We start from the raw sequence: 21,818 nt of genomic DNA on the forward strand, positions 1-21,818 counted from the left end.
ATGAGGAGCGATCAAAGGGCACCTGCATGTGGGGACTCGGGATACAAGCTTGGGGCAGATCAGAAAGGCAACGTGCAGGGCAGGCACGGCAGAGGGAGCCGGACTGACCCTGACCCAGCTGGAAATAGGTTGACTCTGGAGAAGTCCTATTGCAGCAAATACACAAAGGTGATTCGCTATCCCAGAGACAGCAGCTTATTTTTGCACTGGGTTTCCACCCCAGGTCAGTGTTATCACTGGGACTTCAGTCAGTGAAGGGACGGTGAACATGGGGCAGAAGCAGAAAATCTCGGTCATTGTGTCTTCACACTTGAACTGTGAAAAACACCCAGCAGTACAGGTCCAGGACTAGTGATTGTAGCTGTATAACACTGGGGTACAGTACTGGTGGGTAGAGGTCTGTCACTGTATAACACTGGGGTACAGTACTGGGGGGTACAGGTCTGTCACTGTATAACACTGGGGTACAGTACTGGGGGGTACAGGTCTGTCACTGTATAACACTGGGGTACAGTACTGGGGGGTACAGGTCTGTCACTGTATAACACGGGTACAGTACTGGGGGGTACAGGTCTGTCACTGTATAACACGGGTACAGTACTGGGGGGTACAGGTCTGTCACTGTATAACACTGGGGTACAGTACTGGGGGGTACAGGTCTGTCACTGTATAACACTGGGGTACAGTACTGGTGGGTACAGGTCTGTCACTGTATAACACTGGGGTACAGTACTGGTGGGTACAGGTCTGTCACTGTATAACACTGGGGTACAGTACTGGGGGGTACAGGTCTGTCACTGTATAACACTGGGGTACAGTACTGGTGGGTACAGGTCTGTCACTGTATAACACGGGTACAGTACTGGGGGGTACAGGTCTGTCACTGTATAACACTGGGGTACAGTACTGGGGGGTACAGGTCTGTCACTGTATAACACTGGGGTACAGTACTGGTGGGTACAGGTCTGTCACTGTATAACACTGGGGTACAGTACTGGTGGGTACAGGTCTGTCACTGTATAACACTGGGGTACAGTACTGGGGGGTACAGGTCTGTCACTGTATAACACTGGGGTACAGTACTGGGGGGTACAGGTCTGTCACTGTATAACACTGGGGTACAGTACTGGGGGGTACAGGTCTGTCACTGTATAACACGGGTACAGTACTGGGGGGTACAGGTCTGTCACTGTATAACACGGGTACAGTACTGGGGGGTACAGGTCTGTCACTGTATAACACTGGGGTACAGTACTGGGGGGTACAGGTCTGTCACTGTATAACACTGGGGGACAGTACTGGGGGGTACAGGTTTGTCACTGTATAACACTGGGGTACAGTACTGGGGGGTACAGGTCTGTCACTGTATAACACGGGTACAGTACTGGGGGGTACAGGTCTGTCACTGTATAACACGGGTACAGTACTGGTGGGTACAGGTCTGTCACTGTATAACACTGGGGTACAGTACTGGTGGGTACAGGTCTGTCACTGTATAACGGGTACAGTACTGGTGGGTACAGGTCTGTCACTGTATAACGGGTACAGTACTGGTGGGTACAGGTCTGTCACTGTATAACGGGTACAGTACTGGTGGGTACAGGTCTGTCACTGTATAACACTGGGGTACAGTACTGGTGGGTACAGGTCTGTCACTGTATAACACTGGGGTACAGTACTGGTGGGTACAGGTCTGTCACTGTATAACACTGGGGTACAGTACTGGTGGGTACAGGTCTGTCACTGTATAACACTGGGGTTCAGTACTGGTGGGTACAGGTCTGTCACTGTATTAGATGGGGTACAGTACTGGGGGGGTACAGGTCTGTCACTGTATAACGGGTACAGTTCTGGTGGGTACAGGTCTGTCACTGTACAACGCGGGTACAGTACTGGTGGGTACAGGTCTGTCACTGTATAACAGGCTCAGTACTGATGGGTACAGGTCTGTCACTATTACACTGGGGTTCAGTACTGGTGGGTACAGGTCTGTCACTGTATTAGATGGGGTACAGTACTGATGGGCACGGGCCTGTCACTGTAAAGCTCTGGGAGCTCACGTTTGCGTAATTTCCCCCTGGTACAACCACTTGGCGCTCCCATTGTTCCCCTCCCCTGCCATCCCAGTGACCTCACTGCTCCTACCCATCGTGGGTCTGGGCAGGATTCCCAGATCCTGTGTCAGTCTCGTAAGCGGCTGCGTTTCTCGCTGCTGAAACTGCTGAGGTTGAATTTCTCTCTCTTCATTTTCCGTTGTAACATGTCAGGGGCACAAAGCAGAGACGGGATGAAAATTTCCAGACTTGGCCTGTTTTTTTTGTGTGTGTGTGTTTGGAATGTTTGGTATTTTAGCTCCAGGCTGTCCGCTCTCTGACTGCCCTGTCATAGTGTTCACATCCACTTCAGTGAGGATGACAAGTCATAAATCTCTGACGCTTGACATAATTTTCAGAACATTTTATGGAAGTAATTTTGTTCACTGATATTTTTAGGCCTATGTAATTTATAACCCACTGTTGCTGCTGTGGCAGGTTTGGTTGACGTGGATCGAGGGGCCGTGATACAGAGGGTGGGTGGGGGTAACGCTTGGAGATGACCTACATTGGCTCCCGGTCTGGCAAAGTCTCGATTTTAAAATTCTCACCCTTGTTCTCAAAAAACCTCCATGGCCTCACCAACCCCCCTCAATCTCTGTAACCTCCTCCAGCCCTGCAACCCTCCAAGATCTCTGCGCTCCTCCAATTCTGGCCTCTTGTGCAACCTCCACTCACTTTGCTCCACCATTGGCGGCCGTGCCTTCAGCTGCCTGGGCCCTAAGCTCTGGAATTCCCTCCCTAAACCTCTCCGCCTCTCCACCTCTCTCTCCTCCTTTAAGACGCTCCTTAAAACCTAAAACCAAGCTTTTGGTCACCTGTCCTAATATCTCCTTATGTGGCTCGGTGTCAAATTTTGTTTGATAATCGCTTCTGTGAAGCGCCTTGGGATGTTTTACTACGTTAAAGGCGCTATATAAATGCTGGGTGTCATTGTTGAGATGAGCCGGAATGTTCCTTGCCCTTCCTTAGCTTCTTCACAACTGAGCAGCGCGAGGCACCTCACTGATTGTCTTGACGGAGCGGCCATTTTTTTTCCCCACACCATCTCCACATCTGTCTGATCCCTTGGGGAAAGAGAGTGATAGACTTGAGGTGCAGCTGACAGCTTCAGCCAAAGCAACCTGCTGGATTTCCTTTCCACTCTAGCCCACCCAGTTCTGGTGGCTGAGTGTGCAGCCAACTGATCAACTTGGCTCCTTGAATCCTGCTGCGGATCAGCAACAGGGAGATGGGCAGCAGTGGCCCAGGACGTGAAGAGATAATGGCCCAGTAGGCCCAGCTAGCTGGCCCCATCAACCTCCACGCCTTCTCATCCTGTCCCTCAATCCCTTCTCTCTCCAGAAACGCATCTAATTGTCTCTTGTACCCCATTGTGCTTCAATGAGTTTCCCCTGTGTGAATTCAGCATTGGTTTAGTGGGTAACACTGTCGCCTCTGAGTTAGATAGCTCGTGAGTTCAGATCCCACTCCAGAAACTTGAGCACAAAATCTAGGCTGACACTCCCAGTACTGAGGGAGTGCTGCATTGTCAGAGGTGCTGTCTTTCAGGTGAGACTTTAAACTGAGACCCTGTCTGCCCTCTTGTGGAGGTTAAAGATCCCATGGCTGCTATTTTGAAGAAGAGCAGGGGAGTTCTCCCTGGTGTCCTGGTCAATATTTATCCTTCAACAAACATCACTACAGCAGATTATTTGCTCGGTTATCTCATTGCTGTTTGTGGGATCTTGCTGTGTGCAAATTGGCTGCCATGTTTCCCTACATTACAACAGTGACCACAGTTCAAAAAGTACTGGCTGTGAAATGCTTTGGGATGTCCTGATGTGGTGGAAGGTGTTATATAAATGCAAGTTCATTCTTTCTTACTTTAACACCATTCATAAAACTGTTCACCATGACTTCCCTTTTCTTACCCCAAACTTCTTAATTTTTAATTGGTGCCTGCTGGAATTTAAACCAATTTTCCTCTGGAGCCAGTGGGAATAATCTCACCCATCAGTGACTATTAAGTTAGATAACAACATCCTGGGGGTCACCATTGACCAGAAACTTAACTGGACCAGCCATATAAATACTGTGGCTACAAGAGCAGGTCAGAGGCTGGGTATTCTGCAGCGAGTGACTCACCTCCTGACTCCCCAAAGCCTTTCCACCATCTACAAGGCACAAGTCAGGAGTATGATGGAATACTCTCCACTTGCCTGGATGAGTGCAGCTCCAACAACACTCAAGACGCTCGACACCATCCAGGACAAAGCAGCCCGCTTGATTGGCACCCCATCCACCACCCTAAACATTCACTCCCTTCACCACTGTGGCTGCAGTGTGTACCATCCACAGGATGCACTGCAGCAACTCGCCAAGGCTTCTTCGACAGCACCTCCCAAACCCGCGACCTCTACCACCTAGAAGGACAAGGGCAGCAGGCGCATGGGAACAACACCACCTGCACGTTCCCCTCCAAATCACACACCATCCCGACTTGGAAATATATCGCCGTTCCTTCATCGTCGCTGGGTCAAAATCCTGGAACTCCCTTCCTCACAGCACTGTGGGAGAACCGTCACCACACGGACTGCAGCGGTTCAAGAAGGCGGCTCACCACCACCTTCTCATGGACAATTAGGGTTGGGCAATAAATGCCGGCCTCGCCAGCGACGCCCACATCCCATGAACAAATAAAAACAAGTATAGATAGATGGAAAGGAGAATAAAGGGATATGGGAATGGGGTGGGGGTTACATCAATGCTTCTCATTGTGTGAAGGATAAACACGGACTGCTTGGGCTGAACGACCTGTTTTCGAGTTGTAATTTCGATGTCGTTCTATGACTGGCTCGTTAATCTGTCTTATTAATGGGAACAATCATCAACTGTGGCGTGGAGTACCACAGACCTTCGAGGAAGGGTTGATTCGACTGTGATCCTCCACTGACAGACGTGTCATCTCGGAGCCCCAAAGAGTTCTGGTCAGTCCTGCGGCTGTTTCCTCACCCGCCTTGTGCTGAGAGGAATTTTCTTCCAACTAGAAAATTCCTGAAATGTCAAGAATGGGAAAGTCTTGATTCTCAGGGGAGAAAGAACAAAACAAAAATTGCGTCGTTTGGCTGTGGTTTTTTTGTCCAGTTCCCAAACCGAGCACCACTGACTGAGCCTCTTCTTTGCCGCACTTATCAGTGGACAGACTGGACCACCAACATTTGGTTCAAAGGTCAAGTCTGCCAATTGTCCAGCAAGCCCTCAATTTGCCAAGACAACGCGGTTCGTTATTCTTAATCAAACATTCTCTTTGAGACTTTTCATGTTTTGTTCCACCATCACTTGCTCTATTTCCTCTGCGGGCAGCATCAGGTCCAAGTAACCATTATTCATAAGTAAGCTGGACAGGAAATGTCGTCAAGCTGTTCCCTCAAGGGGAGCATGACAGTTACAGCAACAACTTCCGTTTGTGTAGCGCCTTCAATGTCGTAAGTTGTCCCAAGGCGCTTCACAGGAGCGTAATCAGACAAAAATTGACACTGAGCCATGGAAGGAGCTATTAGGACAGGTGACCAAAAGCTTGGTCAAAGAGGTAGGTTTTGAGGAGAGAGAGAGAGAGAGAGAGTTAAGGAGGCAATTCCAGAGCTTTAGGGCCTAGGCATCTGAAGGGAGAATTGGAGGAACGCAGAGTTTTTGGAGGGTCGTAGGGCTGGAGGAGGTTAGAGATAGGGAGGGGTGAGGCCATGGAGGGATTTGAACGCTAGGATGAGAGTTTCAAAATTGAGGCGTTGGGGGACTGGGAGCCAATGTCGATCAGCGAGCACAGGGGGTGATGGGAGAACGGGACTTGGTGCGAGTTAGAATACGGGCAGCAGACATATTCCACCCCATATTTTGTGACCTGTGCTGTCAGCTGTGTGACTGACTGAGTAAAGAGCGCAGAGAGGGAGAGCGAGGAGGCCGAGGCAGAAGATTGTGACTTATCAAACAGCGTGCACAATATGGGTCAGCTCTTTGTTGTTGAACAGAAGCCTGTCCTGTGCTTTATTTGCCAAGTTTGTTTGTTTCTCATATCCGCCCTCTCCCCTCGGAGAGCAGTGCGAAGTAGTGGGAGGATTCGCAGGCTGATTAACAGTCTGACAGGCCGCGATGTGAATGCTCCTTCCTTCCATGTCCGTAAACCATCTTTATCCCAGCCCATGGGGGGGTTAGTCCTATACAGGGGGGAGGGGTTTATGAGCTCCCACAACCCACATGATGACGGGGGGGCCACCCACACCCACCGGACATGAGAATCCCGCTGGATGGCAACCCAGAATTCCGAGCCAGAGCTCCGGCCTCCCCTCCCCGGGGCCGCCCGGAGTGGGGGATCGAACTCTGCAAGAATGGCCACCACTGAGTCAAAGGCTGGTTTGTGTAGCAAGTGAAGGCCGCCTATCAATCTCACACTGCATTCGTGTTTCAATTCTACTTCTATCCCATGTTAAAGATATCGCGAGATGGCAGAATGGTGCCATGGGATGAGGAAATTACATCCAATTTACAGAAACAGGCCATTCGGCCCAACTGGTCTATCCCGGTGTTTATGCTCCACACGAGCCTCCTCCCTCCCTACTTCATCTCACCCTATCAGCATATCCTTCTATTCCTTTCTCCCTCATGTGTTTATCCAGCTTCCCCTTAAATGTATCTGTGCTATTCACCTCAACTACTCCTTGTGGGAGCGAGTTCCACATTCTCACCACTCTGGGTAAAGAAGTTTCTCCTGAATTCCCTATTGGATTTATTAGACACTATCTTCTATTTATGGACAATTAAGTGCTTTTTTTTTTGAAGTGTAGTCATTGTTGTAATGTAGGAAACGTGGCAGCCAATTTACGCACAGCAAGATCCCACGAACAGCAATGAAATAAATGACCACATTATCTGTTCTTTCAGTGGGGTTGGTTGAGGGATAAATATTGGTGAGGACACTGGGGAGAACTCCCCTGCTCTTCTTCAAAATAGTGGCCGTGGGATCTTTTACGTCCCACCTGAAAGGGGCTGATGGGGCCTCAGATCTCCGCCCGCCGGGACCGTCCGGCGCTCCGGCCCCCGCCCGCCGGGACCGTCCGGCGCTCCGGCCCGTCGTCATATCCTCCGACAGGGCAGCCCTCCCTCGGTACTGGTCCTGGGAGTGCCAGCCTGGATTTTGTGCTCAAGTCCCTGGAGTGGAGACTTGAGTGTGCTACCCACTGAGCCACGGCTAGTTCAGCACGGAGCGGGGATTGACGATGGGACTATCTTCATCCGTGTGGCTCATTTATAAACTGTCCGGACCGTTCAGGGTAGCGGTCTCGATTTTAAAAACAGCTCACTGGGATCGCAGCAGAGAGAAGCTGCAGCCTGGAAAAAAAAAAGGAACAGACAAAAGACTTGGAGATAGATGGTGGTAATGTGACTCGAGAGAAGAATGTGAGAGAAGGGGCTTTTCATTTGGAATCGTGTGATTGGAGAGGCTAAACCAGCCCGGACAGCAGATGCACACTGCAAGCATTGTGTGAAAGTTGACTTATCATGGTTTCCAGTTTCTCCCAGTTAATACTGTCCCTGTTTATTTGGCTGCCTGGGATCTCGGTTCACATTCCAATCTTCACATTGACCAACCGGTTAATCCGTTAAAATATTGCCTGGTAGCTTGAAGTTTGCAAAATGTTGAAGTATTAAAGGGACCTCATCCGTTTGTGAGAGAAAGAGAGAGAGAGAGACTCCCATTCCTGCAGCGCCATTCATAACCTCAGGAAGTCCCACAGCGCTTTACAGCCAATGAAGCACTTTTGAAGTGTAGTCACTGTTGTAATGTAGGAAACGCGGCAGCCAATTTGCGCACAGCAAGATCCCACAATGTGATAATGTTTTAACCTGTTTTAGTGATGTTGGTCGAGGGATAAATGTTGCCCAGGACACCGGGGAGAACTCCCCCTGCTCTTCTTCGAAATCGTGGCCGTGGGATCTTTTACGTCCACCCGAGCGGTCAGACGGGGCCTCAGTTTAACGTCTCATCCAAAAGACGGCGCCTCTGACCGCGCAGCACTTCCTCAGTACTGCACTGGGAGTGTCGGCCTGGATTATGTGCTCGAGTCCCTGGAGTGGGGCTCGAACCCACGGCCTTCTGACTCAGAGACGAGAGCCCTACCAACTGAGCCATGGAGGGGGTTCGGGCCAATTGTACTGTCACCCTAACTGAGACCAGCCAACTCAGAAGAGACTCTGTGTTAAACATTGAGGTGTCAGCTTGGCTCAGTTGGTCGCTCTCTCTGATCTTGTTGTCTTGTTGTGCACAGATTGGGGACAATCTTAAAATTAGAGCTAGGCCATTCTGGAGATAAATGTGAGACATTTCTTTACATACGGGGGAGTGGAAATCTGGGTCTCTGTCCCCCCACTCTGCCAAAAGGCTGTGGATGTTGGGGGTCATTTGATATTTTCAAGACTGAGATCAATAGATTTTCACTGGGGAAGGGTATCAAGGTGAAATGGAGTTGAGGTGCAGATCAGCCATGATCTGACTCAATGGTGGAACAGGCTCGAGGGGCTGAATGGCCTCCATCTGTTCCTATGATAGTTGCTGGATGAGATCAATTGAATCAAAGGGGCTTACTTATCCAACATGTCGTGTGAACTGCCCCCCAGGTTATTTCTGATGCTTGGCACCAAATAGGTTCTAGATTGTCAGTCGCTAAGTATTAATACCTCAAAGCCCATGTGTACTACTCAAATTTAGTTGCTCAACACTCTGTCATCAACAAGTTAATTGAATTTTATTAAAAATATGATTTGCTTTGTTCTGTAAAACGACAACCCAGCTGCTCACAGCTGCAGAAAACAGTGGCTTTGGAATCGAGAGTGTCTGGAATTGTTTCCCATTCAGCTTTTTGCCCCCGCTCCTGAAGGTGCTGGCTCACGCTGGTACATGGTTCTGTAGGCTCCAACTGCCCTCCAATAGCTCACCCAGATACCCCTCTGAGTCAGAAGGTTGCAGGTTCGAGCCCCACCCCAGAGACTTGAGCCCTAGAATCCAGGCTGTTACTCCCAGTGCCAGTACCGAGGGAGTGCAGCACTGTCGGAGGTGCCGTCTTCCAGATGAGACGTTAAACCGAGGCCCTGTCTGCCCTCTCAGGTGGACGTAAAAGATCCCATGGCCACTATTTCGAAGAACAGCAGGGGAGTTCCTCCCAGGATCCTGGGCCAATATTTAGCTCTCAAGCAGTATCACTAAAAACAGATTATCTGCTCATTATCACATTGCTCTTTGTGGGATCTTGCTGTGCACGCTTCCTACTTTACAAAAGAGTGACTACATTTCAAAAGCGCTTCATTGGCTGTAAAGCACTTTGGGACATCCTGAGGTGTTGAAAGGCACTATATAAATGTAAGTCTGTCTGTCTTTGGAGTAAGTGATATTGGTTCCTACAGCATTGATGGCCTCGGTCAGATTAAGTTTTAACTAAAACCGTATAAGTTCTAATGAAGCAGTTTTGGCTGCACACCCGTCCTGTAATACTGGGGTCATAGCATCAAGTGACGACTGCTGCAAAAGTATCTGTTCAGCTCGTTGCCATAAGCTTATCTTTGCACCTCACCTGCTCAAGGCAAACCCTTCAAAGGTACTTTGATGGTTCTCTGACTCCTAACGTCACTGGGGGTTGGTGGTGGGGGAGCCTTGGCATCGCTACTGCAATCGTGCGATTTATCATGTGCCAATCAGGTGAGGACAAGCTTAGATTCCTCGGTGATTCCTCCCGTGGTTGAATAACCGCCAACACTCCATGTCCCGGCTCACACATGAAGATAAGAGGGTGGCTGGCACGATGGAATCACCCTTGGCGAGAGGAGGGGGGAGAAAGCGGGGAATTGGTGGGGGGGGGTGGGGAATGGTGGGCCAGTGACCTGTTAGTTTTATATATAGGTGCCAAAATACACTGTCCCTCGTGCTGGGTTGTTGGGATTCCTGGTGCAGTCACTGTGTAATCCTTCAGGACACTTGTTTTGCCTGCGCTGGCTCTTGGCGAGATTCTGCGAGCCGGTCGGAGGATTTCGAATGAGAAGCTTCACATTCCTGCGGATCTCAGAATTCCTTCTGCCGATTTGCTGGAGGCCCTTTTCCCCTCCCCTCGCTGCCTCCTCCGCTCGACCTGCGAGTGCCTGTCCTGCAGCTCGAGGTCCAGTCGCAGATGCACGCAAAGGAACTCCCGCAATAATACAAGCCCACCTTGCACACCGTGATTCCCTTCCCTCCCGTCTCTCCAGCCCAGGTGCCTTTATAGGCCAGTGTGTTCCAGGTGTGTATAATTAACCAAACAGACCGAAAAGAAAGAAAGAGAGAGCGAGCTTGCATTTATATAGCGCCTTTCACGTCTTTAGGACGTCCCAGCACGCTTTACAGCCAATGAAGTACTTTTGAAGTGTAGTCACTGTTGTAATTTTGGAAACGCAGCAGCCAATTTGCACACAGCAAGATCCCACAAACAGCAATGAGATAATGACCTGATAATCTGTTTTTCAGCGATGTTGGTTGAGGGATAAATATTGGCCCAGGAGAACTCCCCAGCTCTTCTAAATAGTGCCATGGGATCCTTTAAGTCCACCTGTTTAACGAGTAAATAAGGACAAACGGTTCCCACTGGCAGGAGGGTCGGTAACCAAAGGACACAGATTTAAGGTAATCGGCAAAAGAACCAGAGGGAGAGATGAGAATGTTTTTTACGCAGCGAGTTGTTATAATCTGGAACTCACTGCCTGAAAGGGCGGTGGAAGCAGATTCAATAGTAACTTTCAAAAGGTAATTGGATAAATTCTTGAAGGGGAAAAATTTTCAGGACTATGGGGAAAGAGCAGGGGGAGTGGGACGAACTGGATAGCTCTTTCAAAGAGCTGGCATAGGCACGATGGGCCGAATGGCCTCCTTCTTTGCTGCAAGTTTCTATGATTCTATGTGTGGCGGTATAGTTGTACTGAGTTATTGGTTCACGTGAGCTGTGGCAGTGCTGTGTTTGTGGGAGAGCGCTGGACCTGGGAGGGAAAATCCAGCTGCCCTTCTGGTCACAATCCAGTGGCTGAAAGTGTGGAATCGGATGTCAGATTTGGACAGGATTGGCTGAACTCTACGGTCGAATATCCTGTTGACAATCACGGTCGATAGGTCACTTGCAGTCACTTACAATTTACAGCAGAGAAACAGGCCATTCGGCCCAACTGGTCTGTGCCGGTGTTTATGCTCCACATGAGCCTCCTCCCACCTTACTTCATCTCACCCTATCAACATATCCTTCTATTCCTTTCTCCCTCATGTGTTTATCTAGCTTTCCCTTAAATGCATCTATAATATTCACCTCAAATACTCCCTGTGGTAATGAGTTCCACATTCTCACCACTCTCTGGGTAAAGAAGTTTCTCCTGAATTCCCTATTGGATTTATTAGTGACTATCTTATATTTATGACCCCTCGTTCTGGTCTCCCCCACAAGTGGAAACATTTTCCCTACGTCTATCCTGTCAAATTCTTCAATAATTTTAAAGACCTCTATCAGGTCACCCCTCAGTCTTCTCTTTTCTAGAGAGAAGAGCCCCAGCCTGTTCTGCCTTTCCTGATAAGTATATCCTCTCAGTTCTGGAATAATCCTTGTGAATCTTTTTTGCATCCTCTCCAGTGCCTCTGTATCCTTTTTATAATATGGAGACCAGAACTGTTCACAGTGCTCCAAGTGTGGTCTAACCAAGGTTCTATACAAGTTTAACATAACTTCACTACTTTTCAATTCCATCCCTCTAGAAATGAACTCCAGTGTTTGATTTGCCTTTTTTATGGCCTTATTAACCTGAGTCGCTACTTTCAGTGATTTGTGTATCTGTACCCCCAGATCCCTCTGCTCCTCTACCCCATTTAGACTTATTATCCAAGCAGTGTGTGACCTCCTTATTCTTCCTACCAAAATGCACCACCTCACACTTATACTGAAATTCATTTGCCAATTACACGCAAATGAGGATTGGTGAGTTGAGTGGGGTCCTGGTGAGGGGAGAGACCCACATAACCCCTACTCCCCCCACCCCAATCTCTCTGGGAGAACCAGCACTCTCCGGAGAGGATGGAGCTGACGCTCCCAGTCGTCAGTTCCTCCACGTATCAAAGAGAGACATCGCCGCCAGTCAGTTGAATCCCAAAACTTATTCATTTCCTTTATTATGAGCCAGGGTCGGAGCTAGGAATTTGTGTCCTTTTTTTAATATAAACTGTGGCATGATTCCAAACATTACGGAATCAAAGGAAGTGGCTGTTTTTAGAACGAAAGGATTCTGACTCGTATTGGGCCCATTCGCTGCGATTGCGTCACACAGTCACTGCAGAGGGACAGACACAACCGTCTGTGCATGCCTCTCGAACAGGAAGCTGCACTGGGACATGATTGGACTTTACATAAACTTCAGTAAGTTCCTGCGTTGCTAACTCGTAACTCGGAAGCAGAAACAGGAACCTGCGATTCGATTTTTGGATCGTAAATCTCATCCGTGAGCCTCGAGAGGGGAAACGAGAAGCAGCTCGAATATATTATACCTTGTTCCTCGTACTCTTTTTCCTCTTCTCTCCAAAACTTGACGAGCCCATAGTTCAGGCTGACACTCCCCAGTTCAGTACTGAGGGAGTGCTGCAATGTTGGAGGTGCCGTCTTTCAGAAGAGACTAAAGCGAGAGGCCCCGTCTGCCCTCTCAGGTGGATATAAAAGGTCCCACGGCCACTATTTCAAAGAAGAGCAGGGGAGTTCTCCCCAGTGTCCTGGACCAATATTTATCCCTCAACCAGCATCACTAAAAACAGATTAGCAGGTCATTTATCTCATTGCTGTTTGTGGGATCTTGCTGTGTGCAAATTGGCTGCTGGATTTCCTACATTACAACAGTGACTACACTTCATAAAGGTACTTCATTGGCTGTAAAGTGCTTTTGTCATCCTGAGATCTTGAAAGACGCTGTATAAATGTAAGTCCTTTCTTTCTTTTTGCTGGGGATGGGGGCGGTCAGGTTCCAAGCTGAGGCGGCCGTTCTTTGTATGAGCCCAGAAAGGCTGTTTGACTGCAGAGGGCTTCACAGCCGAACCTGATCCACATGTGGCTACTTTCCAGCCGGGGTTGTAGGGCACCAACCAGGAGCAAGAACCCGGGCTGATTTTTTTTTTTGTCCCTCCTCTAGCCCAAGGATGCAGACGCCAATGGCAGCCCAAAACTTCACCCCTGCCTGGGATTGGGCAACTCGACAAACACCCAAAGGAGCAAACCAGGGACCTTCCTCGTCTGAATGGCTTAGGAACATGGGAACAGGAGGAGGCCATTCAGCCCCTTGAACCTGTTCCGCATTCAATTAGATCATGGCCGATCTGTCTCTGACCCCCATTTAACCACCTTTGCTCCATATCCCTCGATACCCTCACCCAACAAAAATCTATCAATCTCAGTCTTGAAAGCTCCAATTGAGCCCCAGCATCCACAGCCTTTTTGGGGGGAGAGAGTTCCAGATTCCCACTACCCTTTATGTGAAGAAGTGCTTCCTGACATCACCCCTGAACGGCCTGGCTCTAATTTTAAGGTTATGCCCCCTTGTTCTGGACTCCCCCCACCAGAGGAAATAGTTTCTCTCCATCTACCCAATCAAATCCTTTAATCATCTTAAACACCTCAATTAGATCACCCCTTAATCTTCTATACTCGAGGGACTACAAGCCCAGTCTATGCAACCTGTCCTCATAATTTAACCCTTTTAGCCCCGGTATCATTCAGGTGAATCTGCACCGCCCCCACCCCTCCTGTTCCCATGTTCCTAAGCCATTCAGACAAGGAAGGCCCCTGTTTTGCTCCTTCGGGTGTTTGTCAAGTTCCCCAATTCCCCTCCAAGGCCAGTATATCCTTCCCAAGGTGCAGTGCCCAGAACTAAATGCAGTATCTCCAGGTGGGGTCTAACCAGAGCTCTGTGCAGGCTTAATTCAGAAAGCATTGATTAAGTTACAATGAGATGAATGCAATCCTCCTAATAACTAACTTGGTGGCCTTTTGCACATTGGGGATTGGCCCATGAGTGAGGCTGCTCGAAAAGAAAAATTTACAACTTGCATCCCCTCCGCTCCCCACCCCCTCTGCTCATCGACACTGCCCTGTGAATGTAGGAGTGAGGCAGTTTAAGTAATCGCAACCTGTCATCATGCAAACCACACTGTACAAACGAGGTCTCCCCCTCAATCTCATTTTAATTTTTAATCCTTCAAATTACTGTTTTCTCAAGTGCGTAAATCTTAGTAGCAACAAAAGTATAATTACTGACAATACAGCTTGTTAACTCTGATTATTTATCTGACCAGTCCCTGTGTCTTTCTCTCTTTGGCTAGACTCTGTACTGCTTTTATTACCTTATTCCGTTTCTCATGCTCTGTCCCTCTCGTCCATTGTCTCTAATCATTCCTTTCCAGTGCCTGCCATGGATCAGTGGGCGGCACTCTCACCTCTGAGTCAGAAGGTCATGGGTTCAAGTTCCACTCCAGAGACTTGAGTGCAGAATCTCGGCTGACCCTCCCAGTGCGGTACTGAGGGAGTGCCGCACTGTCGGAGATGCTGTCTTTCGGATGAAGCATTAAATTGAGGCCCCATCTGCCCTCTCAAGTGGACGTAAAAGATCCCATGCACTATTTCAAAGAAGAGCAGGGGAGTTCTCCCCAGTGTCCTGGCCAATACTTATCCCTCAACCAACACCTAAAACAGATGATTAAGTCATTTATTGCATTGATATTTGTGGGATCTTGCTGTGCGCAAATTGGCTGCTGCGTTCCCTACATTACAACAACGACTACACTTCAAAAAGAACTTCTTAAAGCGCTTTGGGACATTCTGAGGGGAGATGAAGAGACATTATTGAGTTATTATTTGGAATGCACTGCCTGAAAGGGCGGTGGAAGCAGATTCAATAATAACTTTCAAAAGCGAATTGGATAAATACTTGAAGGGGAAAAATTTGAAGGGCTACGGGGAAAGAGCAGAGGAGTGGGAGTAATTGGATGGCTCTTTCAAAGAGCCAGCACAGGCATGATGGGCCGAATGGCCTCCTCTGCTGTATAATCCTAGGATCCCCTCACACGAGTCACTGGTTAGGGATCAGGAGCAGGAATCCTGGCTGCTTTTCCCGCTCTGGAACCCCTGTAAAGTCAAGTTGCTTTTGGCAGACTTCACTACATTGGGAGTTTCTCATCTCCCGCAAACTCTTTCACTACAAAAGCACCCGTAGATCTGGTTATGAGGACATGCTTTGTTCTCATTTGACGGATGTGGTAATTGTGAAGCAAATCAACTGATCAGTTTGATTCCAGTTGCTCTTTTTTAGTTTAGTTTTCTTGAACCCTCTCAAAGTAGAATTGAAAATTGCTGCAGTGATATAAACAGCCAGTCCCATCCCAGGACGTCCCTTTTCCAGTCTTATTTTTATTCATTCTCAGGATGTGGGTGTTGCTGGCAAAGCCGGCATTTATTTGCCCATCCCTGGTTGCCCTGAGAAGGTGACGATGACTCGCTGATAGGCCAGTTCAGATCGCAGAGGCAGCTGTTGTTCCTGGTTGTTTGTCTGAAGGTATTCGATTGGCAGCGTGGACAGGAATACAAGGGCATGGCTCCATTAGGGGCCTGTGCTGCTCCCCGCCCTGATTTTCCTGTACTAGCTGTGCCCAGGAAATCCAATCATCCCAGGTACAGGACCAGGAAAATCTGTCTCGAAACGTGCGGCCTGTATTGGAGGAAATGCCTTATTTATATGACTAATCTCTGATTAATATCTATGGCAGAAAGGGACTAGAATTTTTTTTTTGCAATTAATTCTCGGGAGCCATCTCTGGCGAGGCCGGCATTTATTGCCCACCCTGGTTGGCCCTGAGAAGGTGGTGGTGGGCCGCCTATTTGATCCACTGGTAGTGATTTTGAAACAACTGAGGGTCTTGCTGGGCCACTTCAGAGGGCAGTTAAGAGTCAACCACGTTGGTGTGGGACTGGAGTCACATATAGGCCCAGACCGGGTAAGGACGGCAGGTTTCCTTCCCTAAAGGACATCAGTGAACCAGTTGGGTTTTTACGACAATCCGACAGCTTCATGGTCACTTTTACTGAGACCAGATTTTTATTTCCAGATTTATTTTTAAACTGAATTCAAATTCTCAAACTGCCCCCGATTGGGATTTGAACTCACTTTTTCTGGTCGGAGGGGGTTGCAGCGGAAGGAGGGGCAAGTTTCCATGTCAGGAGAAACTTGTGCTCGCTGACCTACATTGGCTCCCGGTCCGGCAACGCCTCGATTTTAAAAATTCTCATCCTTGTTTTCAAATCCCTCCATGGCCCTCGCCCCTCCCTATCTCTGTAACCTCCTCCATTCCTACAACCCTCCGAGATCTCTGCGCTCCTCCAATTCTGGCCTCCTGCGCATCCCAGATTTTAATCGCTCCACCATTGGCGGCCGTGCCTTCAGCTGCCTGGGCTCCAAGCTCTGGAATTCCCTCCCTAAACCTCTCTGCATCTTTCCCTCTCTCTCCTCCTTTAAGATGCTCCTTAAAACCTACCTCTTTGACCAAGCTTTTGACCACCTGTCCTAATATCTCCTTACATGGCTCGGTGTCAAATTTTGTTTGATAATCGCTCCTGTGAAGCGCCTTGGGATGTTTTACTACGTTAAAGGTGCTGTATAAATGCAAGTTATTGTTGAGACCGTTAATAAAACCGTCCCCGAGAGCTCTTGCTCGGAATTAATCGATTTTGTAGGCCGGGAAAGGTTTGGAAAAGATTGATTCCGAGTTTGCTGCTGTTGAACATTGTTAGTGAGATGTTATGAGACCAGGGAACCTTGTTACTGACCTTTGCAAGTCATGTTTAAGAGCCGGTTGTTTTGAAGTGGTGCCCTCCAGATGGGAGCTCATCAAAACTGCCTCCTCACCACCTACGACTGCTGCTGTGAATATGATCAGCCCTGTCCCTATCTCAGGTCCCGATCTAATTGTGAATTAAAGGGCATCGTAATTGGCTGTAGCAGCTCGGGTTGCTGGATTAAACTGTCGGGGCCTGTGACATTTAAGCCTTGCAGTAATCACCCTTTCACCGCTCGATTCCTGGGGAATACGATTTATGGCTCGTGACATTCACACATGTGCTCTCGATTTGCATTTATAAAAATGATGGTGAAAGGTCGCGTTATACCTGCTATCAGTCTTTTTTTTCTTCTTGACAATTTAACGTGGCAGTTGTGGAGTTCGGTGGATCCCACATGTCAAATTGCACAGTGCAAATTTTGGTTCCTGCGACAGCAACAACAATTTGCATTTATATAGCACCTTAAACGTAGTAAAACGTCCCCAAGGCTCTTCATAGGAGCGATTATCAAACAAAATTTGGCAACTGGTAAGAATTAAGAGTTAAGATTATTTTATTTTGCCTCCGTTTATCTCCAGTTGTCTCTTGTTCCTTGCCCTCTGCCTTAAGCCCAGAGAATGGATGTCAGTTAGTTATTCAACCCATGGAGGAGGGTGAGGGCGGTATCAAGGATGTCAAGGCCTCAGAGAGGGTGCACAGGAGATTGACTAGAATGGTACCAGCGATGAGGGACTTCAGTTATGTGCAGAGACTGGAGAATCTGGGGTTGTTCTCCTGAGAGGTGAGGGGGGAGATTTAATGGAGGTGGTCAAAATACTGAGGGGTTTTGATAGAGTAAATAAGGAGTAACTGTTTCCACTGGCAGGAGGATCGGAAACCAGAGGACACAGATTTAAGGAAATTAGGTAAAAGAACCAGAGTGGGAGATGAGGAGAATTATTTTTATGCAACAAGTTATGATCTGGAACGCGCTGCCTGAAAGGACGGTGGAAGCAGATTCAATAATAACTTTCAAAATGGAGTTGGACAAGTTCTTGAAAAGGAAAAATTTGCAAGCCTAGGGGGAAAAAAAAATAAAACTCAACTTAAAAGTATGACTTTTTTTGAAAATTGGAATTCTGGAACGTGTTACTGAAGTTTAATGTGTTGCCCAGTGCAACACTGAACCGTACAATGTTCAGTTTCTAAATCACTTTCCAGCCGAGCTCACTGAGTAGCGACGAGGAGCTGAGAATCCTGGCTGCTTCCCCTCTCTCCTTAGCACGAAGGCCATCTGTAGCCACTCAGCCCCCACCATCACGTTCTCAGGATGTCCCAAAGCGCTTTACAGCTAATGAAATACTTTTGAGGTGTTCCATTGTAGGGAAACATAGAATCAGGGAATCTTACAGCACGGAAGGAGGCCATTTGGCCCGTTGTGGCTGTGTTGGCTCTTTGGAAAAGCTATCCGATTAGTCCCACTCCCCCCTCACCCCCTGCCCCCGCTCTTTCCCCATAGCCCTGAAATTTCTCCTTTTATCCAATTCCCTTTTGAAAGTTATTATTGAATCTGCTTCCACCACCCTTTCAGGCAGCGCATTCCAGATTATAACTTTTTTTTTATTCGTTCATGGGATGTGGGCGTCACTGGCAAGGCCAACATTTACTGCCCATCCCAATGAAGGAACGGCGATATATTTCCAAGTCGGGATGGTGTGTGACTTGGAGGGGAACGTGCAGGTGGTGTTGTTCCCATGCGCCTGCTGCCCTTGTCCTTCTGGGTGGTAGAGGTCGCGGGTTTGGGAGGTGCTGTCGAAGAAGCCTTGGCGAGTTGCTGCAGTGCATCCTGTGAATGGTACACACTGCAGCCACGGTGCGCCGGTGGTGAAGGGAGTGAATGTTTAGGGTGCTGGATGGGGTGCCAATCAAGCGGGCTGTTTTGTCCTGGATGGTGTCGAGCTTCCTGAGTGTTGTTGGAGCTGCACTCGTCCAGGCAAGTGGAGAGTATTCCATCACACTCCTGACTTGTGCCTTGTAGATGGTGGAAAGGCTTTGGGGAGTCAGGAGATGAGTCACTCGCCGCAGAATACCCAGCCTCTGACCTGCTCTTGTAGCCACAGTATTTATATGGCTGGTCCAGTTAATTTTCTGGTCAATGGTGACCCCCAGGATGTTGATGGTGGGGGATTCGGCGATGGTAATGCCATTGAATGTCGCGGGGAGGTAGTTAAACTCTCTCTTGTTGGAGATGGTCATTGCCTGGCACTTCTCTGGCATGAATGTTACTTGCCACTTATCAGCCCAAGCCTGGATGTTGTCCAGGTCTTGCTGCATGCAGGCTCGGACTGCTTCATTATCTGAGGGGTTGCGAATGGAACTGAACACTGTGCAATCATCAGCGAACATCCCCATTTCTGACCTTATGATGGAGGGAAGGTCATTGATGAAGCAGCTGAAGATGGTTGGGCCTCGGACACTGCCCTGAGGAACTCCTGCAGCAAATCTGTTAAATTTTTTAAAAAATCCTCATCTCCTGCCGCGGCCAATTTGCGCACAGCAAGGTCCCGCACACAGCAATGAGATAATGGCCAGATAATCTCTCTTTTTTCAGTGATGTTGGTCGAGGGTAACTATTGGCCCAGGGAGAACGCCCCTGCTCTTCTTTCAAAATAGTGGCCGCAGGATCTTTTGAAACCTTGCCAAAGTCGCTCATGGCGAGCAAAGAAGCCGGCAGCTTGTGACCCAGCGCACTTGTGTTCGAAAGGCTACAGATTCAATCAAAGTTTTGGACCAGCAGGTGCCATTTAATTGAGGGAGTGAGATCTTTGTCCCTCCCCCGTTGGGCATGTCGAAAGCTGCCTCGCAGTAAACGGGTCTGTTCTGTCGACAGAAGGCATTTGTCTGGACGAAAATGAACCAAGGAAGAAAGCAGGGAAAATCCAATAACAAAACGAGGCCTGGCCTCGTTAACTGGGATCTGTTTGATTGCTGTCAGGAGTCATTCTCGTTGTGAGTACAACAGAATCATTGACCGGGATCGATTGTTACCCAGTTCAGGAGTTTGTGGAGGGGGGGGGTGGGTGGGATTTATTCACTTAAAGATGAGAAGGCCCCTTTTCGAAGTGCTTTGTGTGGGAGTGTTTCTTAGTTGGTGGTTGAGTTGTCGAGCTGGGATTTTGACCGATTCTTCCTGCCACGGTCTCCGTCTCTCTCTCTCTCTCCCTTCTCACCCCCCACCCCCCCCCCCCCGCTTGACTTGCTCACCATGAATTACCCTTTCGACAAGATGTTCTAAACATTACAGAGTCTGCGATTAGGTCGCGTGGTTGCCACGGCGACGCTCAGAAACCAAGACAAAGCTCACAGCTGTTGCTGTGGTTACAACGAGAGGACTTTCCTGAACGAGTTTGATGTCGGGAGTGTTGATACGTGCTGAAATCTCTCCTCCTCCCTCCCCCTCCCCCACTCACTTGCTCCGAGTGAAGGGCCACATACCTCGAATGGGGGAGGGGGAGGCTGACACTCCTCCACAGACGGGAATTTTCCATTATCTCTCAAAATTGAGAAAGCAGCGAGAGCTTTAATTTTCCCTTTTCTCTTTCTCCCTCGGAGTCGAGCTCTCAAGGGTGTCCAAACTTGTACCTTCCGAGCCACGTGGGCACGATCTGCAGATGTTACGTGGGCCAGGTGTCAGCCATGGCTCAGTGGGTCGCACTCTCACCTCCGAGTCAGAGGGTCATGGGTTCAAATCCCACTCCAGAGACTTGAGCCCCATTATCCAGGCTGACACTCCCAGTGCAGAACCGAGGGAGTGCTGCACTGTCGGAGATGCCGTCTTTCAGACGTAAAAGATCCCATGGCCACCATTTCGGAGAAGAGCAGGAAGTTCACCCCTGGGCCAATATTTATCCCTCAATCAATGTCACTAATAACAGATTATCTGGTCAGTATCTCGTTGCTTTTTATGGGATCTTGCTGTGCACAACTTGGCTGCTGCGTTTCCTACATTACAACAGTGACTACACTTCAAAAAAATGTATTGTCTGTAAAAACATTGATGTAGAGATGCCGGTGATGGACTGGGGTGGACAAATGTAAGGAGTCTTACAACACCAGGTTATAGTCCAACAGCTTTATTTGAAATCACAAGCTTTCGGAGCTTTGCTCCTTCGTCAGGTGAGTGAGTGAAGGGTTCCATAAAAGCACAGCATATATAGTCAGAGAACATTGCCTGGTGATGACAGATAATCTTTCCAACTGCCCGTTATCAAGGCAATCAAAGGAGTTGAATAGTGTTCAGACAGAGAGACATTACATACAAGACTACTGAATACACAAACGGTCAGAACACAAAGACAGACAGACAGACAGACAGACAGACAGACAGACACCAGTTGTATTAAAAACAGATAACTCTTTTATTCGCTGGTGGGGTTACATGTAGCGTGACATGAACCCAAGATCCCGGTTGAGGCCATCCTCATGGGTACGGAACTTGGCTATCAATTTCTGCTCGACGATTTTGCAAAATAAAGCTGTTGGACTATAATTTGGTGTTGTACGACTCCTTACGTTTGTAAAAACATTGGCTGTAAAGCGCTTGGGACATCCATGAGATTGTGAAAGACGTTATATAAATACAGGTCCTTCCTTTCTTTCTTTGATGTTTGTGAGATCATGCTGTGCACAAAATGGCTGCCATGTTTGCCCATATAACAACAGCCAGTAACTGCACTCCAGAGGTTGCATGTGCAGTGTTTTTTGAGGCAACCCTGAGAGATTTGGTAAGACACTTATATAGAAGAGGCAAGTTGTTACAACGAAACGACAGCACAGAAACGGGCCA

General features: G+C 48.5%; 1 protein-coding gene across 1 annotated transcript in view; it reads left to right on the top strand.

Moving 5' to 3' along the window:
* LOC137331233 (fibronectin type III domain-containing protein 3B-like) overlaps positions 1 to 21,818 on the top strand; it is a 303,695-nt gene that overhangs the window by 56,385 nt on the left and 225,492 nt on the right.

This window comes from Heptranchias perlo, chromosome 13 (genome assembly GCF_035084215.1).
Source record: "Heptranchias perlo isolate sHepPer1 chromosome 13, sHepPer1.hap1, whole genome shotgun sequence".
Taxonomy (NCBI): Eukaryota; Metazoa; Chordata; class Chondrichthyes; order Hexanchiformes; family Hexanchidae; genus Heptranchias; species Heptranchias perlo.